We start from the raw sequence: 14,505 nt of genomic DNA, 5'->3' as shown, positions 1-14,505 counted from the left end.
GATCTTTTTTTTTTTTTTTTTTTGATAGGTGTTCAACCTTTTTGCTGTTGGACTCTTTACACTGCATCCAGTGTGATATAGGATCCTGTGTCCTGATGCTTTTATTATAAGTGCCAGTCATCATCTCTGTTCTTTTTAGTACACTTTGAATATTGTCCAGGCTCATGCCTGTACTTGTACATTTCTGCTTATTTCTTGAGGCGTGGTTTCCTTTGGGCTTCAGATTTATGTTTTATTCTTTTACACATATTTATTTTGATTTTCATCGAGAGTAGGGTTAGGCATGCACATCATGGCACACCTATGGAGGTCAGTGGACAACTTTGAGGACTTGTTTCTCTCTTTTACCATAAGAGCACAGGGTGGTCAAGCTTGGGTCATCAGGCACAAGGATTTTTACCTACTGAGCCATCTCACTGGCCTAGTTTTATATTTTTTAAAACTGCATACTTGGGTGTTTTCATTTTGGATTTTTTTTTTCTCAAAGTTAACATATAAAATTAAGACCATTTATCTCCATTCTTGAGGCATGCTTCTTCACGTAATTTATTGCTCATATAAGGCTGTTTCAGGTTTCTTTGGTTTTGAGGTTTTGCAGCATGAAAACTGTTGAATCAAGTGTTCAGTTTAGTACTGCAGAAAGTCACAGAAACCCACTTACAGATGTCTAAATGATCATTTAGCCTGTCTGTAAGTATTGTAAAATAACGTATTTTTGAACTCCATGTCTTTTTACAGTATATTGCTAGATGAGTGTCTAAACAGGGCATAGTTGGTTGAGATTATATGAGAAGCTATGGTCAGAACATTTTTTATTTTAATTAATTAGGTTTTTTTGAGACAGAATTTCTCTGTATAACACATCCCTGGTTGTCCTGGACTTGCTTTGTAGACCAGGCTGGCCTCAAATTCACAGAGATCCTCTGCCTCCTAAGTACTGGAAATTAAAAGGTGTGCACCACATCCAGCCGTTCTTTTTTTTAATAGCTCTTAATAAATTTTTAATTTAATTTTTAAAATTTTACTTATGTTTGAGTGTTTTGTGTGCATGTATTACAGTTGTGCCCAGTGCCTGAAGAGGTCAGAAGAGGATGTTAGATCTCCTGGGACTGGAGTTTCAGATGGTTGTCAGCCTCTGTGTGGGTGCTGGGAATGGATCCCAGGTCCTCAAAAAGAAGTCAATGATCTTAATTGCTGAGTTACCGCTTCAGACCAATATTTGAGTTGTTTCTGTGGATCATGAGAACAGTTTAAGTGTTACTGACCTGTCCACCTGAGACTTAACATTTACTTTCCACATAAAAGCTAATGAGTGGATTCTTTAAGTACTGTACTGTCAATATTGGTGGGTGTAAATGATATTGGTAGTAACTGTAACAGGACAATGAAGAAAATCATTGGCACTTTCCTTCCTTTTCTTCCTCTTTTCCTTTTTTTCCTTCCTTCCTTCAGTCCCTCCCTTTCTCTCTTTTCTTTCTTCTGTTTTTTTTTTTTTTCCAGACAGGGTTTCTCTGTGTAGCCCTGGGTGTCCTGGAACTCACTCTCTAGACCAGGTTGCCCTCAAACTCTGCCTTCTAAGTGATGGCATTAAAGGCATGCACCACCACTGCCTGGCCTTCACTGTTCCTTACAGTGCTGTTCATTTATGATCAGGGAATTGTCACATTTCAGACAGGTTAGTGAAGATGTCATTTTCTTTCTTCATTCACAGTGTCCTTGAATTTACCTATTAATGAATGTGAAAGGATGTATGAATGTTCATATAGAAGTTAGAGGATAACTTTCAGGAGTCACTTCTCTCCTTCCTGAACTCAGGCCATCAGACTTTGAGCACTCTAACCACCAAGCTTCTTCACCAGCCCTATGTAGCTCACCTAGCTTCCCAGCCAGTACCCATGCTCCCCTGAAGGTGGCTATTTTATTTCTATCTTCCTAGAAACAAATATTCTTATGTCTCTGTTGGCATTTACTCTTCCCTACATGTAGGTCTCCTTTAATCAGCTAATGTCTGCTGGGAAATACTCATTTGGTCAGTACCCGGAGGCCCTCCTCAGCCCTTTGAATAATTGCACAGGCCACCAAGGTGTGGACATACCAGAGTTAGGTCTTGTCTCCTTCCTGTTAATGATATTTTTCTTTTTGACCAATTGTCAGTCTTTTGCAGTGACTAAACTTGAATTTACAACTTCTGATGATTTTGGCCTGTTTATTTGGGGGAGAGAGTCTTAGAAGTGGATTTCTGGGCCAATGCTTTCATTTTTAGGGGAAAAAAAAAAGCCAACTTCTATCATTGAACATTCTGTGAGTTATAGCTAAGTTGAACTTTCTAAAGATTTATTTCTATTTCAAATTATGTGTATATAAGCAAAGAGGTATGTGTGCATTTTTGCATACAAGTGCCCTCCAAATCCAGAAGAGACATCATCAGATCTGGAGTTGAAGTTACAAGTAGTTGTAAGCTGCCTGGCATTTGTGCTGGCAACTCTAGGCCTCTGTAAGAGCCCCAAACACTCCTAATGATCAAACCCTCTCTCCAGCCCCTTGAATGTTAGTGTGTTATTGCCTGTCCTAGAATTGAAAGAGAGTTGTTGTAGGTTTGCAGGTACAAATTTGAGGCAGCCATTGTCATCTTCCACTCTTTCCCTATTTGTGCCACTCTTAGCCAGTCAGTCAGTTTATTTACCCCGATTCTTGCTTTACATTGTCTTTTCTCAGAAGTCTGGCCCTGTTTTTGACTGCTTTTGTGGGTATTGAGCCATTATCTCAGTTTTGTTAAAGTTTCACTGCTTGTGTCCTCTCTTGGGTAAACATCACAAAGTTGCCAGAGTTGTGAACTCAGGTTAGTAGAACCTGTTATCTACTCATAGCTGCAGACTCAGGCCTCGTGTACACTTAGCACCAGTGTGCCCTCCCTTCCTCTCACAGCTTTCTGTATGCGTTCTTCTCTCAACTTTGTGTGATTCCCTCCTCCCTTCACTGTTCTTCTGTTTGTACTGCTGCTGTTGAGATGCTAGTTACCCTTGCTAAAAGATGGAAAGCATTCAGTTTGAAAACCTTCCATCTTGATCATTGTGTCTAGACAAGACTTCTTTCCCTTCTGAACTTGTATTGCCAGTATTATCCATGGCTTTAGTAGGGTGATGAATTAAATACATCACATAAACAGTGCATTTGGGCAAATGTTTGAAATTCTATTTTTGCCTGTTTACATATTGTTGTGGGGCAAAATAAACACCTCTGCTGATAAGTTAAGCTTTAAATTGGAGGGCTCAGTAATCTGACTCTTACACAAATGTATGTAGAATTCTAGGCATCTTGTGGAGATGTTCTCATTCCTGTGAATGAAGTAAATGACTCATAAAGATTTAAAACTAGCATGTTTAAGTTTGTTTTTCCCCCCTAAGGATTTATTTTTATTCTAGTGTAGGAGTGTGTTGCCTTTATGTGTGTACAGTGCCCAAGGGTGACAGAAGAGGGCACTGGATCCCTTGAAATTCGACGTAAGGATGGTTATGAGCGTCATCTAGGTGATGAGAACCAAACCCAGGTCCTATGAATGAGTAGACAGTGCTCTTCACCACTGAGCCATCTCTCTAGTCATTCTGCCTCCTTAATACCTTTGTTTAGGTGTTATATACCTAAAACACACTTGTTTAAATTTACAATTACACTATCTCTAGGAAAGTTAGAGTTACGCAGCCAAAGCTACATCTAATTTAGAATGTTTCTACAGCCTAAAAGATATCTGTGGCTATTTGCAGTTAGTTATTCCCACCCCTGACCTAGGCATCCACTAATCTATCGGCTGTCTAGACTTGCTTCTTCTGGACATGTCACATAATACAAGGAATTAGCTAACATCTGCTTAATTGATAGTTTTTTAGGGTTCCTATGTGTTGTATCAGTACCTGATTTTTTTTTTTTAAGTTTATTTTGTGTGTGGGTGTTCTGTCTGTATTTATTTATTTATGTTCCAGTGCCCCTGGAGGCCAGAAAAAGTCACTGGATCACCTGGAACCAGGTGATGGTGAGCTGTCCTGTGGGTGCTGGGAATCAAACTTGAGGTTCCCTTCAAGAGAACAAGAGCTGCTAACCACCAAGCCATCTCTTCACTCCCTAGTACTTCATGTTTTAAAATTATTAGTAATATTTAATAGTAGAGCTGCCTTATGTTTTGCTTAGCATTCACTTGCTGATCAGTGATATTTGAGTTGTAAACTTCTTTTACTTTTTCGCTGTTAATGTGCCCACAAACATTAAACATTTTGTGTAGATGTATGGTTTTTTGTTTTTGTTTTTTAGTTTGGGGGTAGATAACTTTTTGGAATTGATGAACTACATGCTAAATTTGCTTTAATTAGGATTTCCTTAAGTTCTGAAGATATTTACTAACTTGGAAAGAAATAAAATACTGCATTGTAAGTATTTATGCTATCTCCACGTTTTGAGGATTTTTGTTTTTTTCTCTCAAAGCTGTTGACTTTAAAACCTTGAAGTGACCTAAAGAACTGTGGATAAAGCTTGGCTAATGTTTGTGAAAGCCTTTACTAGGATTTTATTTAAAATTGGTAGTGCTGGGGATAAAACAGCATTCTACTGTTGAGCCAGAGTGTCAGTCCTGACTTAATTTTTATGTGCTTCAAATCAGCTGTTTGAATAGAAGTTCATATCACTTTGTTTAAAGGAGAAAATTAAAATTTTTTTGTTTTATTTTTTAATTTATCTTTTATAAATTACAGTTTATTCACTTTGTATCCTAGCTGTAACCCTCTCCTTTGTCCCCTCCCAATCCCGCCCTCCCTTCCTCATCTCCTTCCCTGCCTCTCACCAAGTCCACTAATAGGGGAGGTCCTCCTCCCTTTCTCTCTGACCCTAGCCTATCAGGTCTCATCAGGACTGGCCTCATTGTTTTCCTCTGTGGCTGGTCCTCCCTCAGGGAGAGGTGATCAAAGCTCCAGACACTGAGTTCATGTCAGAGACAGTCCCTGTCCCCATTACTATAGAATTTTCAAAAATAGGTACATTTGATTTATATTTTGTGAATGAATTCATAGTTCTAGATATGCTTAAAAACATAAACATATTTATACATATATGCCTATATGTAATACATCTGCCTTGTAGCCATTGCACTGTATGTTGTTATATACATACATAAAATGCATACACAGATAGCGCTACCTACAAAATGTATATAACCAGGCATTTTAATTTCTTTGTTTATAAATTTCCATCTTAAAATATGTCATTTAAGGTTCTAAACACAGTTGATGTACAAATAGGAAGTAATTTTGAAACTGATTTACTACAGAGAGTTGACATGCTACCATGATGTCTATTATAAAATTTAACATGTTGCTTCAAAACTAATAATATATTTTAAGTCAGAACGTGTATGGCAATAAAACATTCTCTTAAGTTTCCATGTCAGAGTGTAATTATTAAATAAACTTAAACACATGAAAAGATTTTGGAAGAGTTACAAGGATGTTGGTTCTCATTTTCAGAAACTTAATTTGGACTTATACCACCGTAATACTTTCATGACTTTAGAGCAGCCAGGAAACGATTTATGATACAGTCCTCTATCTCATGGAGGGCTGCTCCTGTCTTCCTTGTTTCATATTCATGATCAGTGATCTGCCAGGAGTCCCACGATTAAATTTTAAGTGAGTTTTGTAAGCCTTGAGTTTCAGTACCGAAACATAAAATAGTAAATGCTGTCCTCAATAGCTATACAAAAAGAATACTGATTTTTGAATACATAGTTTGTATTCAACAGGTTCCTGTTCTGGTGTGCTTAAGTGGATTTACAAAAACGGGGAAAATTAAAAATAATTAGTGAAGATTCAAACAAAAGTTTTGTGTAGTAATTACTAGCTCTTTCTGACCTGCTCACTTGGCAACAGTGTAAACTTGTCATCATATACCTGCTCTTTGAAGCTTGTGGCTCTTTTGGGAGCATCTGCTGCTAGTTGTAGTATTGAATTAAGAGTAACTATTTGAGCAAATTATTTAATGTCTCTGAGCCCAAGTTTGTTTGTAAGATGTAGATAGTGTCATGCAGAGTGTAGTTAGTATAAGGATTAAATTAGCTGAAGCAGCTTCTATCGGAACCCTGGGTGTCGAGATGCACACCTGCAAACTCTGCTTCTCTGGAAGCTTTTGAGTTTAGCAAGACCCTGCCTCTGAAACAAAAAGTACTGTTTGGAGCAGTCCAGTGTAATACTCTGTAGTGAATATTAGTTCCTTTCCTTCTGTGGTTGATAAATGGACATAGAAAAGTTCTGCATGATAGAATGATCTGAGAGTGGTTGGGGAGGAGGTACATCAAAAGCCGGCTGTAGAAGATTGTGCTTAAGTTATTTAACAGAATGTGTGTTTCTGTATTGTAGAGATTTCCTGGGGTAGCAGTGTAGAAAACTTACTAGAAGGGCAAGATTGGTGACAGAGCAGTGAAGACCTTTTAGTTAATAACCCAGGTGGAGATAATGCCCAACCTCTAGTAGTCATGGGTGTAAAGAGTCTGAGTGGATTTAAGAAGTAATGGCAAAACTAAAATTAATAAAACTGACTTTATGTTGGGATAAGAAAAAGAGGAATCAAAGACACTTCTCTTCCCAGGGTGGGAAATACAGAAGTAATATTTGTTGAGGACCCAGGGAGAAAAAGAAGGGTATGATGGATAAGCAGCTTAAGGAGAAAGTGGTGCACTCCCGTTTTGAGTTGACCAACAAAGCCTTCCTTTAACTAAGGGGGAATATCAGGTAGAAAGAATGAAGGAAAGACTGATAGGTTTTGGGTAGGATTTTTGCAGTGAAGTTGCCTGCAGTTTTGTTTGTTTCTTGAGATTGGAAGACTAAGTATAATAGAGACTAGTTGGCAAAGGAACTTGAAGGCAGGCCAGGTTCAGTCTGTGGCTGTGGTATTCCTGGCTGTTTTGAGCCAAGTAAACAGAGAACTGTGAGTAAAGTCGAGTGCAAATGTTTAGAAATTTTGTAATTTTTGTGAGAAAAGAAATGAATGAAGGTAGAGAACAAAAAAAAAATTTTTTTTTGGCTTTTGAGGAGATTAGAGCATTAAAAATAAGCTAAGTACTTCACATGACATAATAGGAAAAATGCTTTGAAGACATAAGAATTAGCCAGACACCACCCATCCCAGGCTCAAGACTGTGAAAGAGTGAATTCAATTGACTTTCCCTTGACAATACTTTTAGGGGTACCCTGCTCCCATAGGGACATCTTAGAATTTCCCTAGAGTTTATCTCACCATACTTAACTATCTAGTACTCAAAGGCCTATGTGACTTTTTATTCTAAAGGCTCAAGTCTGTTGCTTGGTCTGACAGACTTTGACTGCATGGTACAGACTTTTCAGGTGTGGAAAATGCCAGAGGATGAGATCTTAGAGAATTCACCCAGACTTCAAAGGAAATCTTGGAAGGCCAGGCAATCAGTGACAGAATGAGAAGACCCTTCAGTTAACTCTTGTAGTACATAAAACTTGAAGGTCAAGTCTAACCGTGATGGAGACACCAGGAACATGGAACACTGCCAAGGAAAGCTAAGGCCACAGTCAGATAAAACCAGACTAACACAGAGGCCAGGTGGACTGCAGTAGGAAGATCATCCACATACTGCTGCTGAAGCCCTTTGACACAGCTCAAGATACTAGGCATGACAGAGATTTGCTTCCTCTTGTAGATAACAGTCTTCCTTTGGTCCTATCCTTTTCTGTCTCCCATTTCCTAGCTTTTAGAACAGGAGTGTTTATTCTGTAAACTGTATCCTAGAATTGTATAGCTTGTTTTTGGTTTTACAGGGGCTCTCAGTTGAGTTTGTCTTGAGGGTCAGAGGAAATTTTGAACAGTGTTGGAACTGTGAAGACTGTGTAGAATCTTGGAGAAGGAGGTGTTTTGCATTATGAGATGGGTATGAGCATTTTGAGTGCCAGGGAAGATATGTTTGGGTGTCAGGCTAATAAGGAGTAGACTTGTGGCTAATCTTCATGGTCAGCTTAATTGGACTGAGACATTATTAAAGCCCACCTTTGAGTGTATCTGTGAGGGCCTTTTAGGAAGGGTTATTAGCCAAGGGGAGAAGACCACGCCTGAAGGTGATTTGCACTCAGCCTTACCTACCTGCCATGATGCCTGATAGACCTCTGAAACTGACTAGCATTAATTCTTGTTCTTTTAAGTTATTTCAAGTATTTTGTCATAGCATTGAAATAACTAATTCATTAGCTATCACATAACTTATTTCTGAATTCTACTGGTGGACATGTGGGGTGTCCTTCCCATTCTTATATGCAGTGTATAAATAGAGGAGTTTCTCTAGGTCTGAGTACTCCAAGTAATAGCCAGTGTGTTGACCAAGAGATAGAAAATGATTAACAATTTTATAGAGTTATGTCCAGGATCATTTCCATTTTTATCATATTAAAATGTTATTGTACTGAGGCAGTGGAGATGGCTCACTGGGAAATTCATTTGTCACACGGAGGTAAGGACCAGAGTTTATATTCTTATTCCCAAGTAAATTCTGGTGGGCGTGGTGGTCCACCTGTAATTCCAGCGCTCAGAAGACAGAGATATGATCCTCAGAGCAAGTTGGCTGGCTATACTAGCTAAATTGGCAAACTTCAGGCTTAAGTGAGAGACAGTTTGTATGGCGGAGAACAGTTAGGAAGATGTCCCACATCAGCCCCTGGCCCCATGTGTGCATTCCACGCCTACAGATATGTGATAAGTGACCAAACTAGAAAAGCTAAATTTAGTCTTATTTAAATTTAAAAGCATATTTTAGATGTACTTTTCATTAAGTCTAGGCTTTAATTTCAGAAAGCACTGTAACATTTTGTCTTGCTAGGTTTTTGTTTTTGTTTTTGTTTTTGTTTTGTTTTTCAGCAGCAATCAACCTAACCAAAGCAGCTAAAATTCTTGAAAATTCTTAATTCATGTGTTCCTGTTACAACTCTGATTTGAATCATCTCACTTTAACACTTCTCAGCTTTGGATTCAGCAGCAGCATCTGTTTTTGGTCTCAGTTTATAGAAATGAAGGCAGGTATGTCACATTTTGGAGTGCTTGAGGGAAAATTGAGATAAGCACACAGTTGTTACCTTAAGGTTTATGGATTCTGTCGTTGAGTAGAGGTGTACTTAAAAGTCTTAAGAATTTCTATTCTTTGATGCTAGCTATTCAGAGGAGTGATGCCTGAAGAAACAGCTTTCTGACCTTGAGTTAATGCAGTTAATGGCTCTGACACAGCCAGGTCTTATAGAGTGGATGCTATCCATTTCCTTGAGTATGCAGCCTTTTCTCTTAGAACTGTTTGTTTTGACTGCCGTGTTCCATTGTATTGTTCTTAAAGACAAAAGCGAAGACGGAAGCTATTGTAATTTACATAGGCAAAATAACCCAGTGGCCAGTGCATGAACTTACAACTGGTTTGCCATCTGTCTCTGTCCTTGGTTGGTGATGTTTTGTGCCTTGGTTGCCTATCAGGTATATGTGACTTGTGTATCTTCCAGGAATTGGAAGGAGCCTGGAGAACACCGAAGTGATATCGTTTTTCCCACTGGCAACCTAATATGGAGGCTGTTAGGAACACACTCAAACTATGTAGCAGGTCTGCAGATGATGTTCTCTAAAACTTGTGGAACTTTGTTGCCCACCTTAGTAATCCTATAATTCCAGTGGTGCTTAAAAACGGCCCGATTTCCTAAGTGTGTCTCGTTAAGATTTTGTTGAAATTAAGTTTTGGAGAGCCCTTAAGCCCTCTGGAAATGTGATAAGAAACTTTTTTTTTTTTTACTTCTTACTTAAAACTGAACTCTGACTTAGGAAATCTGCTCAAATCTTCAGGTTTTTGATGACTTAGTTACAAGATAAGAGGCTGTGTAGTAGGTAAAATAGTATATTTCTGAAAAATCAACACTAACAATAAGCCAGTCATTTGTGGATACCAATATTCTGCTTTACTGCTCTAGTTTTGCAGTCAGTTCATCTCACCAGCATTGGGTGGTGTAAAGGCAGATTAAGCACAAACATGACCTAGTCTGGCAAATTCCAAATCTGTAGTCTATTGTGGCTGTTGGAGCAGTCTGGTAGATAGCCCTAACTTGCCAAGGTATCCTGTGTGGAGAGACTGGGTCTGCCTTGTTACAAGCTGCCCTGCTCTCTTGGACCTTGCAAGTTTGTGAAGGCATAGTTCGCTGCTTGGTTGGCCTTGGGTTTTATGGCCTGAATAACAGATCACCTTCCCAGCCAATTGGCTTTCTGCTCTTTATTTCACAAATGTCTATAACTTAAGACTGTTTGCCTACATTGGGGACCATACCAGCTTGTGATCTGCCCTTTAGACATTTCAGCAGTGTGCTTATGTTTTATAGTTTTTCTGACTTTGATTTGGGTTCCTCTGCCATATTGGTTACAGCATACTGGGGTGAAGCTTTCTTGGGAATATTAAAAATAAAAGGTTGGTCTTTACACTTGCCCTCTTATGTAGATACTGATTTGGAAATTTTTGAGGATCTCCAATTAATTATGAATTTTAGATAATCAGTTTGGAAAACTGGAGAGAAGGGAACAGGTAGTTAGAAATTTAGGCACAGAATACACACACACACAAAATACAAAACACTTCATAGAGTATGTATGTGTCAAGCATATTGTTTATGTTGGGATGGAAAATGTGTTGTGTATGCATGTGCCAGGCAAGTGTGTAAATAATAGAGGACAGTTCGCCAGGCCCATGGTCCTGGGGATTGACCATTTATTTGGAATTAGGATGACAGTTTCAGGCTCTGCTGCTTTAAGAGACAGAGCTGGGTACAGATGAACCGATATATGAGAGAACAGTTTAGAGAAATGGTGATGGTCACTGGAAGAGGAAAGAACAGAAAACAAATTGATGTGAAGTGGCCTTGACAGCATCAGTAGCACTCTGTATTAGAATCCTGAAAGGTGGATACAGTGGTTTCCAATTATGAGTTGGACTACTCATGGAGAATGGATTCAGGTGCTAGAGATATTTTCCTCCATTGCTGGTAGGAATTAGAAGTAACTGCACAGTTGATTGTAGTTTGGACATATTTAAGTTCTCTGTGGGGAAATAGTAAAGAAGCGACAGGGGATTTAGATGTAGAAGTTGATGCTATTACATGGCATCATTGTTCTAAATGCTGATTATTATCAAGTGGGGATGTTACTGTGATTCTCCCAGGATGAATAAAAGGAAAATTGAAACTCTAGGAAAACATTTCTTTTATATTTGAAAGAATCTTGCATTGTATCGGTTATGTTTCACATTTGAACACATATTTGAATGTATGAAATAAAATACTGTTAGAATAGGAATAATGTTGTGGTTTTATAAAATATTCAGTCTTATATAGCTCATGTTATAAATGTTAGAGATGGTTGAAGTTTCAGTCAAAACTTAACCCATATGTATGATCTATAAGGGCCTTAAAAGGGTTTTGTGTTGTATGGAGCTTTCTGATGTTGACCAGGAGATAATGGTGTACTCAGTGGCTTGAGGTATCTCAGGCTTGGATTTGTAGACTAGTACTGACATCTCTCATCCCATTTACTTCATTAATACTTACTTTGTGAAGCCAATAAAAGAATTCGGTGTTTTGGAATTACACTTAAAAACACTTATTTAAAACCTCTACATTTTTATGTGATGTGAATAAACAGTTCTAAAGTAGGTGAACATTGTGAAGTACCAGCTAAATATGCTATGATATTCCATATGGCCCTTGATCGGTGGATCCACATCAGAAGCATTACAAATTGTGTTTTGAAGTAGCTCCATACACTTAAAAATAATAACCAATGAACAGTAACACAAAATACTCAATAAAATACTTGCAAATCGAATCCAAGAACACATCAAAAATGTCATCCACCTTGACCAAGTAGGTTTCATCCCAGGCAAGCAGGGATGGTTTATTATACAGAAATCCATCAGTGTAATTCACCATATAAACAAACTGAAAGAAAAAACCTACATGATCATCTCCTTAGGTGCTGAAAAAGCATTTGACAAAAATCCAACACCCATTCATCTTAAAAGTCTTGAAGAGATCAGAGACATACCTAAACATAGTAAGGCGTATACAGCAGGCTTATAGCCAACATCAAACTAAATGGAAAGAAACGTAAATCAGTTTCACTGAAATCAGGGACAAGACAAAGCTTAGAAGGAAAGCTTCTGTAGCTCTTCAATATAGTACTTGAAGTCCTAGCTAGAACAGTAAGAGAATGAAAGATCAAGGTATGGATACAAATTGGAAGTGAAGAAGTCAAAGTATCGCTGTTTGCCAATGATATGATAGTATGCATAAGTGACCCCAAAAATTCTCCTAGGGAACTCTTACAGGTGATAAACACTTTTTAGCAAAGTGTCTGGATACAACATTAACTCAAAAAAAAAAAAAGCCCTTCTATATAAAAAAGACAACTGGGTTGAGAAAGAAATTAGGGAAACACCCTTCACAGTAGTCACAAAAAACATACATAAACTATCTTGGTGTAATTCTAACAAAGCAAGTTGAAAGACTTATATGAAAAAAACTTCCTCTGAAGAAAGAACTTGAAGAAGATATCAGGAGGTGGAAAGATCTCCCATGCTCATGGATCTGTAAGATTAACATAGTAAGTAATTCTTTACAGATCTTGAAAGAATAATTCTCAACTTCATATGGAAAAATAAAAAACCCAGAATAGCTAAAACAGTCCTGTATAATAAAAGATCTGGAGGTATCTCTATCTCTGATCTCAAGCTGTACTATAGAGCAACAATAATAAAAACTGCATGGTTTTGGCATAGAAACAGATTGGTAGATCACTGGAATTAAGTTGAAGACCCAGAAATAAACCCACACACCTACAGATACTTGATTTTATTTTACAAAGAAGCCAAAGCCATACAATGGAAAAAGATGGAATCTTCAACAAATAGTGCTACTCTAACTGGATGTCTACATGTAGAAAAATGCAAATAGATCCATATTTATCACCCTGCAAAAAACTAAAGTCCGAGTGGATCAAAGACCGCAACATAAAACATCAGTAATTAGTAAATTAGTAAATGGAACCTTATGAAACTGAAAAGCTGCTGTAAAGTCAACAGAACAAAACGACAGCCCACAGACTGGGGAAAAGATCTTCACTAACCTTACATCCAACAGAGGGCTAATATCTAAAATATATAAAGAACTCAAGAAATTAAATACCAACAAACCATTTAATTGGGGGCTTTCTTACAGTTGCAGAGGGTTATTCTATGACTATCATGTTCAGATATAGCCGATAGGCAACTCAGTCTCCATATGGGTTCCCTAGGGGAGTAGGGGCTGTTTCTGATACGGACTCTTTTGCTCACTCTTTAATCTCTTCCTCCTGGCAGGATGCCCTTGCCAGGCCACAGAGGAAGAGAATGCAGCCAGTCTTGATTAGACTTGATAGGCTGGGGTCACATGGTAGGGAAAGAGGGCTCCCCTTTTCTGGGGACCAGGGGGTCCTAGAAGGGAAAAGAAATTGAGGGTGGAACTGGGAGGAGACAGGGGAGTGGGGCTGTGATTGGGATGTAAATACATTAAAAAATAAAATTAAAAAATAACTATATTATTACAATAGTTCTATATTAATAATGCCATTACCATTTGGTAAGCTGTCCAGTATTCTATACATATATATATATTTAAAGATTTATTTATTTATTATTTATACAGTATTCTGCCTGAATGTGTATCTGCAGGCCAGAAGAGGGCACCAGATCTCATCATAGATGGTTGTGAGCCACCATGTGGTTGCTTGGAATTGAACTCAGGATCTTTGGAATAACAGCCAGTACTCTTAACCTCTGAGCCATCTCTCCAGCCTCATATTGTATATATATATATATATATTATCTTTATATTTTGAAATAGCTATGTAAGGAAGTAATTTGCCCCTATTTTACAGGCTAGAAAGTTCAAGCTTAGTGAAGTATGAGCTAAGCTTCAAAGCCAATACTCTTGAATCTAAGGTACATTGTAAATTTTGATAATTCTTCCTAAATTCCCTTGTAAAAAGGAAGCCAAATGCTAGATAAAAAATTCCTAAAACTCACAGGCAACTAGTGAGACTACATTGCTTTTCCTTTTTGTTAGCCAGCTCTTTTTATCTTTCTGGGAATTTCCTAAGCATGTTCTCTGCTGTGTCTCCTTTAGAGTCTGTCTAATTTTTATGTAGTTCCAGTGCTGTGTTTCAACCTTTGGTGACTTTAGAGTGTCAAGAATGACAATAGTCTCTTGTGCTTGTTTTTCTCAACTTTTTTCAAGAGCACTAATTGTTAAATGATTTTGGATAAAATGTCTAAACATAGTTTATACACATACCATAGAGTGAGTTTATTTCCATGTAGAAAGTGAGATGTCTGAAGTACCTATAGATTGTTTCTGTCAGAGTGTGTTGCCTTGTTACTGACCCCAGAAAGTAGAATTGATT

At 37.9% G+C, this 14,505-nt stretch overlaps 1 protein-coding gene across 5 annotated transcripts in view; it reads left to right on the top strand.

Annotated features, from left to right (window-relative positions):
• The window catches only part of Cul1 (cullin 1), a 74,454-nt gene that overhangs the window by 14,791 nt on the left and 45,158 nt on the right, over positions 1–14,505 (top strand). The gene's annotated exons all lie outside the window — the stretch shown is intronic.

Source organism: Meriones unguiculatus, chromosome 3, assembly GCF_030254825.1.
Source record: "Meriones unguiculatus strain TT.TT164.6M chromosome 3, Bangor_MerUng_6.1, whole genome shotgun sequence".
Classification (NCBI taxonomy): domain Eukaryota; kingdom Metazoa; phylum Chordata; class Mammalia; order Rodentia; family Muridae; genus Meriones; species Meriones unguiculatus.
Note: the sequence above shows the minus strand (reverse complement) of the source record. Positions and strands in the feature narration are given on the sequence as shown.